The following is a 22,520-nucleotide window of genomic DNA, read 5'->3' on the forward strand; positions in this document are numbered from 1 at the left end:
TGCTGGACAGGCTCTTTGCAATGTTGCCATAGATCATGGCATCCATAACATTGCCTGTAATTTGAGCTTTTATTTCCTCCTCTCCCCTCACATGTAAGAGTCCCCGGACCACCTCCTCCTTCCAGTGAGACATGATCTGAAACCACCACTGGCACTGCACTCATCTCCTCTCTTCTGCCCTCTGACGCTGCCACTCCTCTCCTGCCCCCTCTCCGATCCAATGCATTGGCCTGTAAGAATCACGGGTCTGTCTGCAGCGGCGTCTTCTCTGGCTGCCGCAGATGATTTCATCATCATTCAGCCATAGCCGATCAATCCGAAGCTGCTAGGTGCAGCCCGGGAGTAAAATCCCGGGTTGCACCATTCAGACTAGAGCAGGGTTGTTTTTCTGGTAAAAACCCTGGTCAATTGGAGGGGCGGCTACCCAGAAACGTACTTTCGGGTAGGTGCCTTTGACATACGCGAGTCCCGGGAATTTTGGCCATAAACCCGGGAATCTCAGTAAGTCTGAAAGGGGTGTTGGGGAAATATTAACCGAAAAGAATTGATAACTATTGTGGATAGTTCCATTCTGGGGTTCAAAAGACTGTTGTATTAAAGGTCACAGAAAGTATATTAGGGTATTTTATGAGAAATAAGTGAAGATTAATAGGAAGGTGATTGATCTAAATTTAGATATATAGATTATGAAACGCATAAATATAATTGAGTAGCAAATTATTTAACCAATTGAAATAATGTGTTGCCTATTTTTAAATATATTTAGTATCCTTGAGCACAATAAATGACGACACTTTTTATTTTTTTTATTTTTAATATGGGTCATCAGTGGTACCACCTGCCAGAAATTCGGTTATAACTTTTATGTACGTAATTTTAATAAATCACTAGTAAATATTGATCCCGGCAAAAATTATTATTTCCTTATTAATTATAGAGTGCGATTGAAACCAGCTATGGTATATTTGTAATTTAGCCTAGGATCATTTTCAATCCAAGTGCCAATAATCAAAAGTTTAAAGTAAGCCCCTTGTTGACCGTTTTTTTTTCTCTTTTATTGATTTTTATTTTTTTTTGTAGTGGAACCACAAGAAGATTCTTCAGGTCTTTCAAATCAGATGCCAGAAGATCAGACAGTTAATGAAAGGTACTGTAGTGCACTAACATCTCTGTTTAAATATATATTTCTATATTAGGTAACGGGATTTGAGCAACAGCTTACCATTGATAGGACTAATTGGTCTCCGACTTTACATTTTGGTTAATTTAGTGTACAAAACATATTTTCTTTTCTCTATAAAATGTATATACTGTATATGAATTTATTTGGGATGTAATTTCATCAATTCAGTTTATGAACAAATTAAATTTCAAACTGTTAAAGTTCTTTCAATCAATTTTTATTACCAGGTACAAATAGTATATCCTAGTCCAGTGGTCTAATTAGGACCTCTGGCCATAGTGTGAATCGCTGTTGTAAAATCTAAATTTCCATTTTTTTTTCTTTTTTTCTTTTTTTTTAAATCATGTATTTTTTTTTTTTTTTTCTTCCAATTTTTTAAAGAGTTACACTCAGGTAGGGACAACAGGCATATAATAAAGATGGCAGACACAAAAAAAACCCAGTATACATAGGCACATATATCAAGAAAATCAAATAACAATAGAAAAGAGCCGCCAATAAGACACCGGATATAATAAATAAATAAATAACATTACCTACAGGATAAATACTTACAAAATACACCACTACACTGACATATGATTAACACCCAAAGGTGCCATTCGGGTGCACTCAGAAAAAGGAAAACAAAACTGCAATGGGGTTCATACAGTATACATGAAATTAAAATTATAAAAAGATCATACACCCACCACAAATATATATATCTCCTATATATAACTTGCCATCCCACACAGCCCATCCCTACCTATAAACTAAACAAATATATAAAAAAGGAAAAGAAAATTAAAGCACCCAAAGCAAACCTCCCTATAACCCCCCCACCCTGTATAACCTAACCCCAACCTAGGCATACCTGGATCCCCCCAAAATATTTACTCTAAAATTACACACCTGCTAACTAAAACTAACTAAACCTACTCTAAATAACCTAAACCTAACCTAACTGCCCCAAACCCAATTAAAAGATAATAGCAGCATAAAAGACCAGGGCAACAAAAGAAATTACCTTACACTAGGCTAGACCAACCCCAGCTCTCCCGCATTATTTTAGAAATGAGTACACTGCTTAAGAAAAATGGTACTTTGTTACAGTCCTAGATATAACAATAATGGATAAAAGTTTTGCACGTGGCATACAAAAACAGGGTATACCACATCACAGAATAACATGCTTAGTCCAGCCAGGTCTCGATTTCCTGAAAAAACAAAGTTGATGTGATAGTCCCAACCCAGTATACAGTGCATCCGGAAAGTATTCAGAGCGCTTCACTTCTTCCACATTTTGTTATGTTACAGCCTTATTTCAAAATGGAATAAATTCATTTTTATCCTAAAAATTCTACACTCAATACCCCATAATGACAACGTGTAAAGTTTTCTTTTTTTTTTTTGCGATTTTTGCAAATTTAATAATAAAAAAAAAACTAAAATCACATGTACATAAGTATTCACAGCCTTTGCTCAATACTTTGTTGATGCACCTTTGGCAGCAATTACAGCCTCAAGTCTTTTTGAATATGATGCCACAAGCTTGGCACACCTATCTTTGGGCAGTTTCGCCATTCCTCTTTGCAGCACCTCTCAAGCTCCATCAGGTTGGATGGGAAGCGTCGGTGCACAGCAATTTTCAGATCTCTCCAGAGATGTTCAATCGGATTCAAGTCTTGGCTCTGGCTGGGCCACTCAAGGACATTCACAGAGTTGTCCTGAAGCCTCTCCTTTGATATCTTGGCTGTGTGCTTAGGGTCGTTGTCCTGCTGAAAGATGAACCATCGCCCTAGTCTGAGGTCAAGAGCGCTCTGGAGTAGGTTTTCATCCAGGATGTGTCTGTACATTGCTGCATTCATCTTTCCCTCTAACCTGACTAGTCTCCAAGTTCCTGCCACAGAAAAACATCCCCACAGCTTGATGCTGCCACCACCATGCTTCACTGTAGGGATGGTATTGGCCTGGTGATGAGTGGTGCCTGGTTTCCTCCAAACATAACGCCTGGCATTGACGCCAAAGAGTTCAATCTTTGTCTCATCAGGCCAGAGGATTTTGTTTCTCATGGTCTGAGAGTCCTTCAGTTGCATTTTGGCAAACTCCAGGCGGGCTACCATGTGCTTTTTACTAAGGAGTGGCTTCCGTCTGGACACTCTACCATACAGGCCTGATTGGAGGATTGCTGCAGAGATGGTTATCCTTCTGGAAGGTTCTCCTCTCTCCACAGAGGCAGTGTTCTCCCCAGGCTGTTTATTGCGGGTGCACCACCCGGCAAGAAACAGCCTACCACCCGGCACTTTGGGAGCCTGCAAGTGGGGACAGTATCTGGCAGCTGTATAAAAAGGACCAGATCCTAGATACTTTGCAGCTTTTTCTTAATCTGACTGGGCCTCTAATAAGAAGAGGAGAATCAATATATAAAATGTTATTTCAAGTTTAAATCATTAGGTCAGGGTTTATACAATGTATTATTGCGAAAACTCCCACCCGGCTACTTCTTGATGCCACCCGGCTGGAAATATTTTCTGGGGAGAACACAGAGGATTGCTATAGCTCTGACAGTGATCATCTGGTTCTTGGTCACCTCCATGACTGGGGCCCTTCTCCCCCGATTGCTCAGTTTAGAAGGCCGGCCAACTCTGGGATGAGTCCTGGTGGTTCCGAACTTCTTCCATTTACGTTTGATGGAGGCCACTGTGCTCATTGTGACCTTCAAAGCAGCAGATATTTTTCTTTACTCTTTCAAAGATTTGTGCCTCGAGACAATCCTGTCTCGGAGGTCTACAGACAATTCCTTGGACTTCATGCTTGGTTTGTGCTCTGACCTGCACTGTCAAGTGTGGGGCTTTATATAGACAGGTGTATGCCTTTAAAAATCATGTCCAAACAACTGAATTTACCACAGGTAGACTCCAATTAAGCTGTAGGAACATCTCAAGGATGATCAGCGGAAACAGGATGCACCTGAGCTCAATTTTGAGCTTCATGGCAAAGGCTGTGAATACTTATGTACATGTGATTTTTTATTTATTTATTTATTTTTTCTAAATTAAATTTACAAAAATCTCAAACTTTTTACATGTTGTCATAATGGGGTATTGTGTGTAGAATTTTGAGGATAAAAATTTATTTATTCCATTTTGGAATAAGGCTGTAACATAACAAAATGTGGAAAAAGTGAAGCGCTGTGAATACTTTCCGGATGCACTGTAGATAAAGAAAAACGGGAACCTTTAGCATACATTAACGGTAAACCCTGGTATCTTGGCACAGATGATAAGGGTAAAGAAGATCTCTTCAGTGGTACAACAGCAGTATCAGAACACTGAGGAGTTAGGTAGCAAATAGAATCAGGATTAATAACATCCAATGATTGAAATATATTTGGGAAAAAGTAGGTCATAGAAGATGTAAGGGCCACAGACTCGAAACTTCTGCACCACTGGCTCATCCACACCACAGAACTTCCCAGGAGCCGTACATAAGGGAATGGTGTCCACCTTCAGATTAGCATGCTTTGTGAAGAGCCTTGCGTTAGATGAGCTAACAGCCTGAAGGATTCTTTGCAGGGAGAGCGCCATATTTAGGAAAATATATCTCTCAACAGGAATTATAGTGTCACTGCAAATGTAATATAGGTGATGTACCACAGAAGCTGCAAATCCAGCAGGAGTAAGTGCCCCAGTGCAGGAACTCACAACGGGAAGATCAGGACAACGGCCGTGAGCGAGCCCTGTGACAAGATGGCAGTGGCTAGCACACCACCAGAGCTCACCAGCAGAAGCACTCAAGGAAACAGGTACGTAAAAGTTACCAGGCTGCAAAGATGCTGAGGGTTCACAAGAAGGGAAATCCAGATGGTCTCTAAATTAGGAGGTTGGAACAGTGCAGCTTCAGCGTTGTTAGACAGAGCAGTACACACCCAAAATGGCGGACGTGAACACTCAGTTCATCTCGCATCACCCGGACATATCAGAAAAAGCCAGAGATCACCGTCAGCTGAGACCGGTTAAGGGCACTTTGAGGGACTTTGCTGTCAGCCGGACACAGCACAAAAGAACAGCCACCGGAGCCAGAAGCACCACAGTACGGGACACGGCCAGAGAAATCGCCAGGCAGCAGGTAAGCAAACATTGACGGAAAGCACACCGGAGTACCCCAGCAAGTGTAGGAGAGGATACCCCATCGGTAAATCAAAGCTGGAGAGGATACTGCCACAGTAAATGGGATAAATAACCACTATTGAGCCGTCCTACACCAAGCTACTCCAGGCCACACCCCCACTATATATACATTTTAATCGCACTGTATAAATCACTTCTTCATAAAATACCAATTAGACTTGTTTGACAATGCTTGTTTTTTGTAAATCAATGTTTTCTGTTGCTGTGTTTTTTAGGTTTTTTTTTTCAACCCATTATTCTTGAATGATGTCACTTAACTGTATATTTCTTCCAAGTTAAATGCTAATTCCACTTATTTTAAAAAGCTATTGGCTGTCCCTATGCTCCCTGCTATGTGCATTAATAGGTTTTCTGCCCTGGGAACACTCTTCTGAACTTATAAAATATATGCATATATTTTTGATGTCCACACAATGGCAGACCAGATGAGCAAGTAGGCTGCTAGTTGAACCAAATGAGGGTTATGTAAGAGATTACGAGTTTAAGTACATGGTGGGTGTTCAACTAGTTTTCCACTAAAGCGGCAAGTAGTTATAAAGCAGGTCTTGCTTTAAATTTAGAGGCTACGTCACTGAAAACATGACATGGTCACAGAAGGGTCTTCTGCAGTTGTCCTCTTCCTTCCAATTGTTCCTTCTGAAGTCGTTCAGACAGATTGCGTCGGCTGTGCTGTACAGTTGATGACCAATATATCTGCTCATAGTGCTGTGTGTAAGGGCGGTCACCCGATCACCCGTACAGTTGCTGCAAAGGCCGCTGGGAGGGGGTCGTGACGTGACCCCTGGCCAGCAGGACCCGTGGCCAGAGACAGGGATGGTTGTTCAGTGTGTATTAACAACCATCATCTGCTGATATATCTGCAGATCAGTCGATTTGCAGATATATTTTTTGGTGTGTATCCAGGTTAAGGCTGTGTAGAGCTGGTCAGACAATTGGCTGAAGTCTGGATTATGATAGTCAAGAATCTGCTCTCCTAAAACTCATGGAGCATATCTTTAAGGCCTCTGAGTGTCTGGGGAAAGCTGCTATTAATCTGAGTAGAAGTTCAGCCTTGGCAATCTCCGTACACCATATACTCTTATTTTGTATTTGGGATGCATGAATACTCTGTGGAGGTCCTGTTCCGTTACGAAATAGATGATGATTTCTCAGCGTGATTTCTGTCCTTAAGCAGCATTATCAGTTCAGGGTGCTACCCTTTGTCCTCTCCACTGTGCCGAGGGTATTCACAAAGATTATGGCTGTCATGGCCGCACATCTTCGGAACCAGAATGTACGGCTGCTGCCGTATCTGGACGACCTCCTGTTGCTGGCGAGCTCCCCGGAGGTACGGCTTCAACATCTCCACCTGAAGGTCGCTTGCCTGCAAGCACACGGGTGGCTGATAAACTGGACAAAGTCCTCCCTGATTCCATCACAGCGTATAGTTCATTTGGGAGGCCTACTGGATTCTCGTCAGCAAAGGATCTTCCTGACTCCGGAGAAGGTCTCCTCCCTACAGCTGCGGATACACAGTTGCCTGAGCAGTTGCCGCCTGTCGGTCCATTCGGCTATGAGAGTTCTGGGGTCCATGGTGTCGACATTCGACATGGTGGAATTTGCCCAGTTCCATTCCCGGCCCCTGCAGGGGCTGATTCTATAGGAATGGAACGGGTTACCTCACCGGATCCGCTCTCAGATGCTGGTGTTGTCCCCGGAGGTTCGACAGTCTTTGGCTTGGTGGCTTCAGACAGCTCATCTGGTCGAGGGGCGCCCCTTTTGGATCCCGGACTGGGTCCTGCTCACGACGGATGCCAGTCTCCGGGGTTGGGGGGCAGTGACCGGCTCTTTGTCGCTTCAGGGTCGTTGGTCCGTGGAAGAAGCACTTCTCCCCATCAACATCCTGCAACTGCGGGCAGTATACAGGGCCCTGCAGTCGTCCGGCCCCGCTCTTCACGGAAGGGCGTTTCAGGTGCAGTCCGACAACGCCACCACGGTGGCGTATATCAACCACCAAGGAGGAACTCTCAGTCAGGCAGCGATGTCGGAGGTGTCTCGCATTCTTGCTTGGGCGGAGTGTCACATTCCAGCGATCTCGGCAGTCTTCATTCCCGGAGTCCTCAATTGGGAGGCGGACTTCCTCAGCCGTCACGACGTGCATCCCGGGGAATGGTCGCTTCACCCAGAGGTGTTTCAGCTACTCGTGGACAGGTGGGGGCTGCCGGAGCTGGACATGATGGCCTCCCATCACAATCACAAGTTGCCCGTTTACGGGTCAAGGACAAGAGACGCACGCGCCTGTCTGGTAGACGCGCTGTCGTGAAATGGACGTTTCATCTGGCGTATCTGTTTCCTCCGATATCCCTACTTCCTCGGGTTCTGCGGAAATTCAAGTAGGATGGCGGCACGCTCGTGCTGGTGGCTCCGGTGTGGCCCAGACGTCCTTGGTACTCCGATCTGCGGAGCCTCTCCATCGACGCTCCGTACCTTCTTCCTCAGCGTCGGGACCTGTTGTCTCAAGGGCCCTGCCTTTACCCGGATCTGGGTCGGCTGTCTTTGACGGCGTGGCTCTTGAGACAGCCGTCTTGAGGTCTCGGGGTTTCTCCAGTTCGGTCATTGGTACCATGCTCAGGGCACGCAAGCCTGCTTCCGCACGGATTTACCACAGAGTGTGGGGCACTTACTTTCAGTGGTGTGAATCCAGAGGCTATGATCCTCAGGTGTTCCGAGTTTCCAGAATCTTGGCGTTCCTTCAATCAGGTTTGGACCTCGACTTACGCCTTGCCTCTCTGAAGGTTCATGTGTCTGCTTTGTCCGTGTGGTTTCAACGACGGATTGCTATACTACCAGATGTTCACACCTTTTTCCAGGGTGTTCTCAGGATGCAGCCTCCCTTCGTGGCTCCTTGGGACTTGGCGGTGGTGCTACGGGTCTTGCAGGGTCCTCCTTTTGAGCCTCTTGAGTCAGTGGTCCTCAAGTGGCTGACGTTTAAGACCATTTTTCTCCTGGCGATTGCTTCTGCCAGGAGGGTGTCAGAATTGGGGGCGCTTTCCTGTCGCCCTCCTTTTCTGATTTTTCACCTGGACAGAGCGGTGCTCCGCACTCGTCCTGAGTTTTTGCCAAAAGTGGTCTCAAAGTTCCACATTAATCAGGAACTTGTTGTGCCAGCTTTTCAGTCACCTTATCTTTCAGCTGGTGAGGCTTCCTTAGATGTAGTCCGGGCGCTTAGAATCTATGTGGACCGGACTGATTTGGTTAGGAAGTCAGATTCATTGTTTGTCCTCTTCGGGTTTCACAAGAGGGGTTGGCCGACCAACAAACAAACGTTAGCCCGTTGGCTTCGTTCCGTTATTTGTGAGGCTTATGCACAGGAGGGTTTACCTGTGCCAGCCTCTGTTAAGGCTCATTCCACTCGTTCTGTGGGTCCCTCTTGGGCTGCTAGACGTAGCGCCTCTGCTATTCAGCTGTGTAAGGCGGCCACTTGGTCTTCGATTCAAACGTTTTTGAGGTTCTATGCGTTTGACACCTTCGCCTCTTAGGATGCATCCTTCGGGCGCCGGGTGCTACTTTCAGCACAGGTGCGTCCCTCCCCTTAGTTGAACTGCTTTGGGACATCCCCAAGGTCAACCCTGTGGACCCCCTATGGACCCTGAAGTAGAAAACGAGAGAGATGGTAAGAACTTACCTTTTGTTATCTCTGTTTCTACGAAGTCCATAGGGTCCACAGGGCGCCCGCCCTGACACACCTGGCTTCAAAAGGGCTGTGTTACTGGTCACCGGTTTTCCGTCTCCCTTTTCTGTGAGTATGGTTTCTTGTGTGTTCCAGTCTTCCTTCTCTCTGTTTAGTCTCCTCCTCCGGCCTTGGCTGCTTACCAACTGAGGTGCTGTGGCTCGGGGGTGGGGTATGGAGGAGGACGGACCCAAGTGCATCCTGGGAGCAGCAAAGCTTTAACTGCGTGGTGCCCATGGATTCAGATCCAGCTATACCCCAAGGTCAACCCTGTGGATCCTATGGACTTCGTAGAAACAGAGATAACAAAGGTAAGTTCTTACCATATCTCTTGTTTTTCTCTTTCTAACAAAGAATTCTTTGTTTTTGCAACTTTGCCTTTTTATACAATCCTTACCACCTCCTATGCTAAAGGAAAAGGATGATGATGTCTTAGGGCTATTTCAAACACAACGGTTTGTCCATCCGGCTATGAAACTGACCTTTCTCTTACCGTTGTTTAACTTCAGTGGATGCTACAAATACATTACGGATTCCACACTGCGCGAACACGGCACGGTCGCTGTGTTACAGCCGTGATAACCACCGACTAGGCGGCTGCCGTCCACGGTTTCAGTTTTAAAGATTGAAAAGGGATTCAAACACACAGTAGTAACATTACACATGGCACAAAATTGTGTGTGAAAGGGACTGAACCACAGGAAAAAAAACCTGAGTTTTTTTTTTTTCTGTCCAGACAAAACCATTGTGTGTGAAAAGCGCATTACAGTACTTATTTAATGTATCTAATGCTATGAGTTACAAAACACGATATATATGTATCCCTACTAAATTCCTGCGAAAGCGGAGGTTTTATGGAAAAGTTGTATCCAGAAGTGGTCTTTAGAGATTCCACAAGTGGACTCTCCTGTTTTACTGTTAAAACATACGGCGAAGACTCTCTAAAAATCCTCTTTTCAGCTATTTGGCAAGAAGTACATCTTAAATCCATTCATAGAGTGTATATGTCTCAGAGCCAGTGGCAACATGTGGTTTAGAGGGAATCGGGAAGTTATGCAAAATGTAAAGTTTCTCGGGCTATATTCTTTCACAATGTGTGGAAGTGTGGTAAAATTAGAAAATTTGGTGATAGTCATGGTGTTTTAAAAATGAAATGTATGCCTTACATATTCTAAAAGATCCCCCTAGCCATGTTATGTGCTAATTTTGTGAATTGGGATTTACAGGGTCGGAAGACAGAGGTGCTGCCCTTTCTTACAGTGGTTGTAACTGTAGCAAAAAAAACAACACTCCGTAATTGGACAGTCTCCACGGCACCGTCTCTTCAAGCGGTTATAAATATGCTGCTGTTATTATGCTTTATTTGGATAGACGGGCTACTATACCTGATATTGAGAAAGGGGTGGTCAGTTTATGCCAAATGGGGCATTTTAATCGACTCCCTAGATCATGAAATTTAGATGCACATATTGAAGTTGTTAGAGCCCACAACCCTGGTTTCGATATCGAAATTTGGAGTAATATATTTAGAACTCTTAATACTATATATTTGCACTCCTAGTATTCTGATATTATAAGATCTATTTCCTTTTCTTCTGTGAGAGATGCAGATAGTCCTCCACTATAGGTGTGTTCGTGTGATGGGACGGGTCTAGCAGTACTGGGGTTCATGTTTTAAATAATTGAAAAAAAAATTTGTCCTGCTTTTTTGTTTGTTTTCATTTAGTTTATTATGTTTATATATTTTTTTATAAATAGAAATAAGAGAAATTACATTTCTACTTCAGGGTCCATAGGGGGTCCACAGGGTTGACCTTGGGGTATAGGTAGGGAACCAAATCCGAGCACCACGCAGTTAAAGCTTTAAGCTCCCAGGATGCACTGGGTCCACTCTCCCTATAACCCCTCGCCCCCAAGCCAGAGGCATCTCAGTTTTAGTTCGTGCCCGGCCAGTATCGGGTCACCCTTGGCGCAGGGGGGCTGCTCAGCTGCCCCTAAGCTTAAATTTTATTTTAAGAGTTGTCATTTATTTTATTCTTTTTCACTACTCTTCAGAGCAGCAGCATCAGACTATACCCCGCCGGCGCTGCGACGCCAGTACAGATCTGGGGATCGCAGCGGGACTCCGGAGTCTGTGCTAGCCGGACTCTGGAGGAATCCCTGGGCTGCTGCCAGATCGACGGGGACCCGCGTATGCATGCAGCCTTATGCCTCCGGTCTCTGGGGACAGACCGGAGGCGCTAGCAGTGGCGACAGGCTCCCCCTCCATAGAGGCATACCGCGCGAGTCCACTAGACCACCAGGGGCGGCGGCGGCGGCGGCAGCAGCAGCAGCAGCCTTAATTGCTAGCCAGGGGAGGCAGTCTTCCCGGTCTAGCGGCTCCTCAGCTCAGCGCGCCTTTTCAGTGCATGGTCCGGCGTCCCTGAGCTACTTCCTCCGTGGGCCACGCTTCCTATGAGGTCTCCAGGCGGCCATTTTCCTCTATGGTGCTGCAGATCTCCTAGAATGTCAGTGAGTCCAGTCCCTCTGCGTATCTCACTATTTAGGTCAGTGTACACAGCACTATAGCCTTCTCAGACACTGAATCTGGGGAGTTGAATGTAGTGACATTTGCAGTATATTATATTTAATGTTTATGTATATATATTTCTGCATTGTATGTGACTTATGCTAGTGCTGACTGTCTGTGCTTTTTCTCTCACCTGTCAGTGTATATCTATCCCTTTTCTTTACAATCTGCCCTAATAACAGGTGTACCTAGGGTGGTTCTTAGACCTCACATATATATACTTATTAATATTTATGAGTTTGGTTTCATACTGTTGCGTGCTGCATGTTGCCATATTTTAGATGGAACTGTGTGTTACATACGCTGATAATGGGTCCCTGCAGCTAATCTTAGCACCAGTCAGGACCAATATAGCGCTGCTTGATATTTCCACAAAGATTGTTGGTCAGATATGTCTGACCAGGAAATAGAGCATGATACTGCACCCATTTTTGCTATCCTGCCAGTCATGGTGCTGCAGGTGTGAGTACGGAGGATTTGACTCAGGAAGGGTTATGTCTAAGGTGCCATCAGGTGCCGGGCCCCTTACAGGACCCCCTTGGGCAGTTTGTTTTCTCAAGACCCAGGCCTCCATTGTGGATCGCCTGGCGGCCTCCATAGTTGTAACCCACTTGGGGTTACCTCAACATGCTACCCTTCCCTCTCAGGGTATCTCGCAGTTCTTGCGGTTTACCCCTGTAACACAGACTATCGATCCCTACCGGGGCTTTTCATAGTACAAGAAATTTCTTCAGGTACCGGGGTCTGTCATTTCCCTGGCAGGGTTTACTATAACAGCCACCCTGGCTGGAGGTTACTTCCCAGTCTGCACTGCTGTCTGACACAGATCGTCAGCTAAGGGAGTACAGGATGATGTTTCGGACTCCTATCCCTTTCACACGAGGGGGAGCCTAGACCAAGTATTGTTATCTCTGCTTGGGTGCTGGCGGTCAAGTCCGTCCTAGTTATAGAGGATGTTGAACCTGCACCTAAAAAAAAATCACCCTCGGTTTAAGCATTAAAGGGTTTTCGGCTGTTTTCCCTCTCTCTGACAGCGGGTGGATCACATGGCGGGGGTCTGGCAATCGCCAGATTGGAAGTATCACAAAGCGTTTGGCCTCATGTTACTCATTCCTTGACTCATTGCGGGTAATAGGGATCACCTCCTGGGGTGGATTCTCATTTTACTAGTCTGGTTAAGAGCGCTACTATGCCTCCCATCCCTTCTCTGACAGATTCTATGGATACGCGACTATATCTGCCCACCATATCCTATGGCTGCGCTCATGGAAGGCAGAGGTGGACTCCAACATAGGCTTTAAAATAGATTACCCTATAATGGGGAGATCTTGTTTGGCCCAGACCTTGACAAGATTGGAGCAACGTTGGCAGTATCACAAACGACATTTCCGCCTTCAGCTACTTCCACTACAAGGCCTCGGACTACAGCTGTTTAATCATTTTGTCCTCAGGGAAAGCCTAAAGGCCATTTTTTTTCCTAGACTGTCGGCCACCACGAGGGTCGCCATACCCGGAACCAAGCAGACCTGTATGGATACCCCTTAATCGCTATACCTTAATGTCGCTATTTAGCGCTTCAAGTCGCTAAATTTAAATAATTGCTTTCCAATCCAATTGTGGTTCCAAAGCACAAAAAGTTACATACGCATGCGCACTGCTCCCAGTATACAGCCGTCAATCCAGAAGCCTGTGGTCATCCAAGGAAAATGGCTGTACACTAAAATCAGCATGCAGGTTATATACCTTACAGAGTTGAGCTCTAACAAAGAAACTAGTTGACAGATTTCCATTGGTTCTTGCTCCTGGACATTCTGGTCATAGGTCAGTTCACACAGTGTCACTAGGGGTATGTCCCAGTTCCTCAGAAGTTGTTTTGTGTAGTTTTCCCGCCGAAGAACTGGTTTAAATTGGCTAAAGACACTACATACAGAGGTGTACATTCTAATCACTAATTCCCTATAATTCAGAACTTGCGGACGCATGATGCGATCTCCTTGCCGATAGAACCGGAGATCTGCAAATAAACAGGGATTTAGAATGGTACCAAGCAAGATATGTCTACTATGTTTCTGTACCTTAAATATCATATACATTACATTTCACAACATAAGCATTTGCTAATAAAACCTCTAATAAGCTTAATGTGAGGGAACCTTTTTATAAGTGCATGCATTTGTGAGTGTAAGAATATTGTGTACTTATGCTAGTATGTGTGTTTTGCTTATCTGTAGGCTTTGATGTACAGCGCAAATGTGCGTTGTGCGTCTTGTATATTTTATTTGTATTATCTAATGTGCGTAAAGGTTTTGATTGGACTTTCAACAATATGCAGTAGCAAAACAGACTCACAACGCTAATAACCAAGTATAGCATCGGACACAATGGTATCGTGCTGATGAGGCAAAATGGCGTCGCCAGATATTAATTTAAAAGATTTGGTCTCAGCCAATCATCCGGCTTCGACAGTCCACCCTTTGATAGCAACCAAAGCGCTGTCGCACTTTAGTCTTAATCTATTCAGTCATACACTATAAAATAGTATTTAATGTTATATTATGGGATGGCGCAGTTCGGTCATTAAACCATTAATAATGCGCCCCTGGGAGGGACATAAAACTACCCTTATACGCACACTGCGGAACTCTGAAGATCATGGAAAAGATGTGGGGATGCATCTAACCTATAAAGGAAGTCTTGAAGGGGAGAGGGACTACATTATTTAAGATGTTTAAAGTAACAGTCAATAATACTTTTCATGCATGGCTGAATCTATCCACCTTTCATCATCTGATGGTACATTCTAGTTCAGGATTGTAATGCAGGTCTTCATTTACCTTGATATCCATACTATTACTACTAACCACCATCATAAATTCTTTCTCCCTGTTTGCATTAGCAGTACATTTTTCATACTTCAACACAGTAGGAACACATCTGACACATAAGCCAATTACTAAGATGACAACAAATATGAGGATCAGGAGCTTACCTACACTAGCAACCATTTCCTGGACCCACTCTCCTAGACCGGAGAACCATATTACAGGGTTCAACCACGAGAACCACTCTTCTACCTTTTCCTCCACCTCAGTCAATGAGGTATTATGGTTCTTTCGAAATTCCCATTTCAGCTGCCGAATGTCATCCATCTTCCGGTCTATCACCTCTTTGGGATCACTAGTATTATTGGTGATATACGTGCAACACTTGACACCAATTTGGGTGGCCAGAGTCACACAGTATCCACCAGTAATAGCTGTTAAATAGTTTAACACTAGTCTATGTTGCACAAGTTCTTTCTTATAGGCCTGTAGCTCCTTACCGGTGTACCTGAACGTGTCATCATACATCTCGGTGATATTATCTATTAATTTAGCAAGGTCTTGGATGTATCTAAAATTTAAAGTACTCCGAGTGATCCTGGTGGGACGCAATGCTACCAAAATTTGGAAGCCAGTTGTTTCGCTAATTAACTGTGTGGCTGTATGTACTTCACCAGGTATCATGTTTCTTTTGTCACGGTGTTCATACTGCGTATGAAGATATGGCGATGGTGTGTTTTTATGAATACCCAGCATTTCACCATGTGTTAGGGTCATAACCTCTGGAAGTACCCTTCCAAGATAACATAAACCTTCAGAACTTGGAGTGAGCCACTTGTACGCTTTCCTTCCACATATAAAATACACTTCGTCTGGGAGTACATAAGGAATAGAATGCACCATTTAACAAATTTCTCTGACAATGGATCCTATCTCAGGTTCTCCCCTTTGACTGGTACATGTCTCCGGTTGTATAATATCTACTACTACCTACTGGTACTCTGTCTACCATTTCCTTAATGGGAATACGCGTATACCTATACCGGAAATATCTCCCACTGGTAGTAATGTTGCTTACAAGTTTACCATCTAGTGCAGGGGTCTTCAAACTTGGCCCTCCAGATGCTGTGGAACTACACATCCCAGCATGCACTGCACATAGTTTTAGCATGCTGTTATATCAAAAAGGTGGCAGTGCATGCTGGGATGTGTAGTTCCACAGCAGCTGGAGGGCCAAGTTTGAAGACCCCTGATCTAGTGGTTCATTATTAGCTCTGTATGAAAAGGTCATTGTCTGGTTGTTCCCTCCCAATTTCCTGGTTCATTGAAATTGGTGATGTTTAAACATAAGAGAGATCTATCTACTTGATACTGGTGGAGCTTAAAATTTGGAGGTTTGGACATACTGAATTTCCTGTCCAGCGTTTTCCCCTTTTGTAATCCAAAAACCTCAGAGACGTTTAATGGGAATGGTGCTAAACCTACATTATGTTGTCCCTGAGGCACGTGAGTGCACACCCAACATTCAGTCTGGCTTAAAACCTTACCCACTAAGGAATGGCAATCCTCTAAAGGATGCTCGCCCAAATACAGGTTACTCTTGGACTGGCATCATTGGATGCACTTTTCATCAATTAGGGATCCACATGTCGCACACATACAGTATTCCTCAGACAATAGACATTCACACTGACTCTGAGATTCAAGGTTAACAGATCTTTTAGCAATTCTTGTATTGAATTCGATCATATACCACCCTGATTGTTTTGTCGCTCTTTCTCTCAACCCCGCTCCATCGTCATCACTACCGGCCTCCCTTTCCGTCATCTGCCCTCTGTCACAGAAACAGAACCCTGGAAGGAAGCACAAACCCAGCCCGCCACTCCATTGCTGGAATAGTGGTCTGCAAATTTCCCTAGCCCAGGTGTTCCACTGTAGTCTCTAACTCTCCCGGAACAGGCTCGCAATCGACAGGTCCACGTTATCTGTCTCAACTCCGCCTTGTATTTCCTCCAGGTGGTTGACCTTTCTGCAGTGAGTGGAAATTTCGGATCATAACAAATTCTCCAGGTTCAACGTCATGACAGTTTGTTTCTGGCATATCATGTGATAATATTTTCAATTTCTGTTGCTGCTGTTTAAGCTGTTTACTCATTTTTATAAGATATTTCACAGTAACCTCATTATTGCTCTTCAAATCATCCTGTGGACTTATAATCCAAATGAGGTTGTCTCTCAAACAGTGGGCCTGATTCAGACCCATTCGCGAGCGCTATGCGCTAGCAAGCGGGTCGATGGTGGCTCAGTGCGCATGCACACGACGGAGCCGGCTCCGTCGTGCGCATGCGCGAGACCCGGATAGCGACGGGCAAGCTGTCGCTCCTGGTCTCGTGCCAAAGGGGGCGTGCTGTCGATGTTGAGTGACAGCACGCCCCCTTTGGTGGGCGGGCTGGGGGCGTGGCTGCCCAGACGGAGGCGTTCCCATGGGAACGCCTACCGTCTGGGGCCGGCCCCACTGACATCACTAGTGATGTCAGTGGGAGTGCTTTCGGCTCTGTTAGAGCCGAAAGCACTCTTGGGCTTGCGGCAACGAGACCCTACCACAAGGGTCTCGTCGCAAGCCCGATGGTCTTGACCATCGCGACCGTCATCATGGCCGCTCGCTATAGCTGTGGGTGGTCACCCACAGCTATGCGAGTGGCCAGGAGGCCGTTCTGAAAAACCAGAGGGCCGGCCCTGACTCGGAGCGAGCGCTCTGTCAGAGCGTCCGGCTCTGAATCAGGCCCAGTATCTCAAAGGGGGACAGATTAAGAGGAGGTCTAGAAGGGGTCCTGATGCTTTGGAGGACTAGCGGTAAGGCTTCTGGCTGTCCTAATCCAGTTTCTGCCATGATCTGGCTCAGTTTGTTCTTAATAGTACCGTTCACTCTCTCCACCTTCGCGCTGGCTTGCGGTCGGTAGGGGGTGTGAAGTCTACTATTAATACCCATTAACTTACACATGTTCTGGAAAACATCTCCAGTGAAATAAGTACCCCTATCACTTTCTATGATTCTAGGGATACCGTATCTGCATTCTAAGGATACTGGATTTCAACTTCTATACGCACCTACCTATACCTACTAAACCCTGCCTATAAACCTCTAAAATTGACGCTATTTGCGTACGCAGCCATACAGTAAAATAAAGACTTTAGACCTTTAACATGTGTTTCCAAAGCACAAAGTATTATTCAAGTAAAGTACAGTCAGTTACACGCTGTGATCTAAGTACAATTTAGCGCAAAGAATTATACAGACCCAAAATACAGTTATACATTACGCACGCGCTCTGGGCCAGATACCGGCATCAGCAAGAAACCTCCGTCAATCAGCAAGAAGACTCCAGACTGGGGTCACAACACACACATTTATACCCTCACAGAAACAGACAACACAAAAGAGGGGTTTGTTGCTAATCCCATTGGTTCCCAGTGCGGGTGCATCTGTAACAGGGCATTTAACAGGTTGGTTCAAATGGACACAGAACAGCCTCTAACAGCTTGTTGCCTCCTCTATTTCCCCTGCATGCAAATCTAGGCTGTTGGTTTTACAATGCACATTCTGGTGCTTTACGTCCATAAGTTGCGAATGCATGTTGCGATCTTCTCACCGATGGTACCGGAAAGCTGTTGAGGAAATGCAGATCAGTACAATACCAAACACTGCTTACTTATCACGTATTAAACCTTAGATACCAAAATAGTCTTTATTTCACAGCATTTGTAATAAATGTATAAAACTTGGATCTTATACTTTAAAGCTATGGAACCTTTTATGTGAGTGTGCATTATGTAAGTATTAGGGGTTTGGGAAAATACGCTAGTTAAGTTTATCTGATTTGGGGCAGATGTGCACACATGCAGCTAATAAACAGCGTTCGCATGCAGGATACTGTGCATTCGCTAATGTGCGTCATGTTAGCAGCGCAACTGTACGTAATGATCAGTGTTTATGCATGAGATTCTATTTGATGGATTTAATAAATAGAATATATAATATATATATATATATATATATATATATATATTCTATCTATCCCTTCCTAACATATTTTTAAATCTATAATGCAAGGTGTTACAAACAGCTAGGTTCACTTTCAAGCAGGGTGGGAACCCCCAGCTGATTGTCGTTGCCACTGTGTCTGGTAAGCAAAACCTCTGACCATTGTTAACTCGGACAAATTCAATTGTGCATATCAATGTCTGGGTTATATTTCAATTGCCACAGCCATAATTGTCTATATACAGGGATTCCCAATTTGTATGTAAAACACACATTATTCTGGTGTATTGTTAGTTGTTTTCCTAGTATACTGTGTTTGTTATGGTATCAAGGTTGTCCCCAGAATGGGCTTTGTGCACATCAGGGCATGATTTCTGGAAGGATTACTAAAAAGTGTTCTAATGCTAATAAGTCATTTTTTATGTATGTTAAACACTGTCGATATGTGTTTGGGGAAGATTGTTACTCTGTGGTTTTGACAAAATGGCGTTGTGTGATCTATTTCTAAGACGGAGTCTTTCGCCATTCGTGAGATGGCGTCGCGCAGATTGATTCTGTCTCAGCTGATTATCCGGCTTTGACAATTCCACCCTTTGATAGCCAATCAGACGCTATCACAAACTATTTTGAATCTGTTTAGCCATTCATGAGAAAATACCGTTTAATGTTACTATGGTATGACACAGTTTGGTCATTTGAACCATTTAGATAATGCGTCTCCAAGAAGGGTAAAACAACCCTTATACGCCATCTGCGGATCCTCAAGGGATCATTGGCAGGATGTGGGAACTCATCTAGCCTATAAAGGAAGTTTGGAAAGGAGATTGGGACTGCGTTACCTAAAATGACTTAAAATAACCTAAACAATATATTTATGCACAGCTATTCAAATTCAGATTACATTGTCATACATTACATTATAACTCAGGATTGTAATACAGTTCTTCCTTATTATTGGTATCCATATCTCACAACAATTTACTGTACTAAAATTGGTCAGACACTCCCCTGATTTGGTATACCACTCCACCTCTCGGTTCCACTCCATTAACAGCAGCATCAGCTCCCATCTCCTCTATCTATCCTCAGTCACAGGAACCGGAAATCCCTAGACACACCAAGATGACGGAAACTCTGGAAGAAGAATACAAAAATGAACACAGAACAATCCCTTGCTACGACACTGATCTACAGTTTTCTTTTAGCTCTGGTTTCTCACTATCACCTTTTTAATCCTCCTGGCACAAGCTCGCGATCGACAGGTCCACGGTATCGGCCTTGTCTCCGCCTTGTATCTCCATCGGTTGGTTAACCTCCCTATAGTGGTTTTCTTTTTGAGGTGATGAACAATTTGTAGTGTCATTTGTGGTTATGCCAGATTGAACTCATTTTGCAATAAACAAGTCTCACCTGAATTTGACTAGTTGCGATTTTTAGGGGTGCGTTTATCACTCAACAGGTGGCTGAAAGGGATTCTGTTTTTCCATCTAGAACTGATCAATAGCGACAGTAGACGTCCGCCTCCATGGCTTTGTTGTCTATTCTTATCAATCTGAATTAGAGTATTCAGACTCCAGAGTAGTCAGTCACGATAAACATGCTGAAGCATAGAGCATTCTTGGTGGAAGGGCCATCAAAATCCAATCCAACGATACCGTGACCGTTGCTAGCCTAAATCAACAAGCGGGCATCAAGAGTACCCAGAGAATGAAAAAGACCAACTGGATAAAGCAAAATGTTATATTCATTGCAGTGATTTTTATGCTCTGGGTGGAAAACTGAGAAGTGAAAGCCTGGTGTATTGGAAGCGACCAGATGTTGACATGATGTAATCTCTGCGGAGGTGGAACTCTTCTGCTTCTGGATGTGGGATCTGCATACATTTCTGGTATATGCCTGTTCCTTAAAGCTTTCATATGACTATCTGTTCCATCTGGTAGTAATGCTTCTCAGCAAAAAAGAGGCCTTTACAGTGAGACTAGGCTAGAAGATTTTGGTACACAAACATTTCTAAACATTGCAGAAGGTTCACAGTGACACCTGCCAATCTCTTAAATCAAGGCCCAGTTTAATCACCAGATTATTTCTCAACTGGCTTTAATGGTGCTGCTGTTGAAAACATGGCATTCCACTTTGGCTCGTTGGAACAGATTGAGGAAATTATCATGCGTGTCCTCTAAATTCTCCCCCTTTAACCCTTTGTTCAATAACCCTGATTTCACCCAGGAGTCGCCAGCTCTGCCTTTATTATATGGGTGCAACAGGGAGTGCACAGGGTTGGCCAGCTGGTGGAGGGGGTGGAGTGTATCTTTCTTCTCTGCTCTGCAGGCTAAATGAAACCTGCCCCTTTCTGAGATTTGGAGGCATTTGCAACTGAAGCATTTTGTCCATAGTGGGGATTTGCGCACTGCTTCCATCAGACCCTTGACCCCTTTTGAGAGTATGTGTCTGGCCCCTGGGTGTACGGCACATTTTCTCTGAAGGGGGTATGGACTCCTGATTAGCATTACATTTTTGTAACAGTGCTGTGAAAACCGTGATCCCGGTTCACTGGCGATCTACATTCCCTCCCTCCCATTAAAGAATGTTTCACTCGTATTGACATGTACAGTATATGTCAATGGAGGATCTTCGAGTGACCCCGGAAATTAATCTGGATTTTGCGGCTACCAGGCACCTTTGGTTGGAATTTAAATCCTCACAAGCCTACCATGCGTGTGTTACCTGAGCTTGGGCTTTTTTCTTTAGCTACAGCTGCCCATGCAGAAAGACTGTTCTCTGAGGCTTCATCCTCTTCCCACCTTCCCCCTTTCTTCATTCACTTTGTTATTGTACCCTTCCCTTTTTGTGTGCTGTATGTGTGCCTGATTCTGGAAGGATCGTAATCGCGATCCTTGCAGATATGGTAATGCAGCAGGACGCATCACCTGTGCCTTACTTATCCGAGCTGCGTTGTTCAACATAGCATCGGTTAATCTGCGTACCATCAGCCGGCCGGCGCAGTTTAAAGAAAGAGGACAGGAAATATTCGATCCTGGCTTCTTCCCTCCCCTGCAACAGCAGTGACACGCCTCCGATTCGGGAAACTTAGGGCATCGCAGCCCCCTCCCCGCCCCCAAACTGCAGCAGACTGCCAGTCACTGACAGTCTGCTGCCAGTTTACGTGCGCCTGCGCAGATTCTAGCGTGCATTGCTGAATTAGGCCCTGTGTCTGTGTTTTACTGTATAACTTTCTGTTTTTTTGAAGTTATTTTTTTTCATTACAATGAATATTGTTTTGGATATTTTCAATACATTTTGTATGTATTATTATAATCAGTTCATGTATAGTTTTTATATTTTCATTTATTTTGCTATTTTTTGAATATTTTTTTTCTATTTTTGTGTTCTGTTTTCAAAAATAATGTGTGTGTGTGTGTGTGTGTGGTGTGTGTGTGTGTGTGTGTGTGCGTGTAAAAAAAAAAAAAAAAAAAGGTTCAGACCATGCTCACGGCAAAAATCTTTCTGTCACTCTCCACAACTAATCCCCATACACCTGGCCTCAATACGCCATGCAATTCTAAAGACATGGCGCAAGTCAGCCCCAAGGTCCCATGCTACTCTGCTAGCGCCGAGCATCTGTTTTCTGTCTTTTTAGCCCGAACATTCATCTTAGTCGCAATATGCCTTAAGACACACCACGACACTGCACTGATAAATTTGACTTTCGTCACTTTAATATCTGTGCGCGACTAAATCTGTATACGAAGTGCAACAAACTAGGCGTTGAAAAACCTGCGGCCGCTGCATGGTACAGTAGCACAGATTCAAGCTTCGTCTCACATAGATAATCAAGTGTTACATACCAAATTAATCAGTGCAGTCTCGTGGTGCGTCTCACATTGCGACTTAGTGATTTTTGTTGCATCACATTGCGACTAAGAAGCATTTTCAGGTGAAAAAGATATTTGGTGCAAGCAGAGTCACACGGGACCTGGTGCGCAGCGAGAAACTGTTTGGCGCACCAGCATCAGTAGTGTATGA

The 22,520-nt window shown here is 44.4% G+C and overlaps 1 pseudogene; it reads left to right on the forward strand.

Annotated features, from left to right (window-relative positions):
* LOC148505581 (piRNA biogenesis protein EXD1-like) overlaps positions 1 to 22,520 on the forward strand; it is a 208,556-nt pseudogene that overhangs the window by 83,972 nt on the left and 102,064 nt on the right.

The sequence above is a fragment of the Taudactylus pleione genome, unplaced genomic scaffold (assembly GCF_031769625.1).
Source record: "Taudactylus pleione unplaced genomic scaffold, aTauple2 ptg000448l, whole genome shotgun sequence".
Classification (NCBI taxonomy): domain Eukaryota; kingdom Metazoa; phylum Chordata; class Amphibia; order Anura; family Myobatrachidae; genus Taudactylus; species Taudactylus pleione.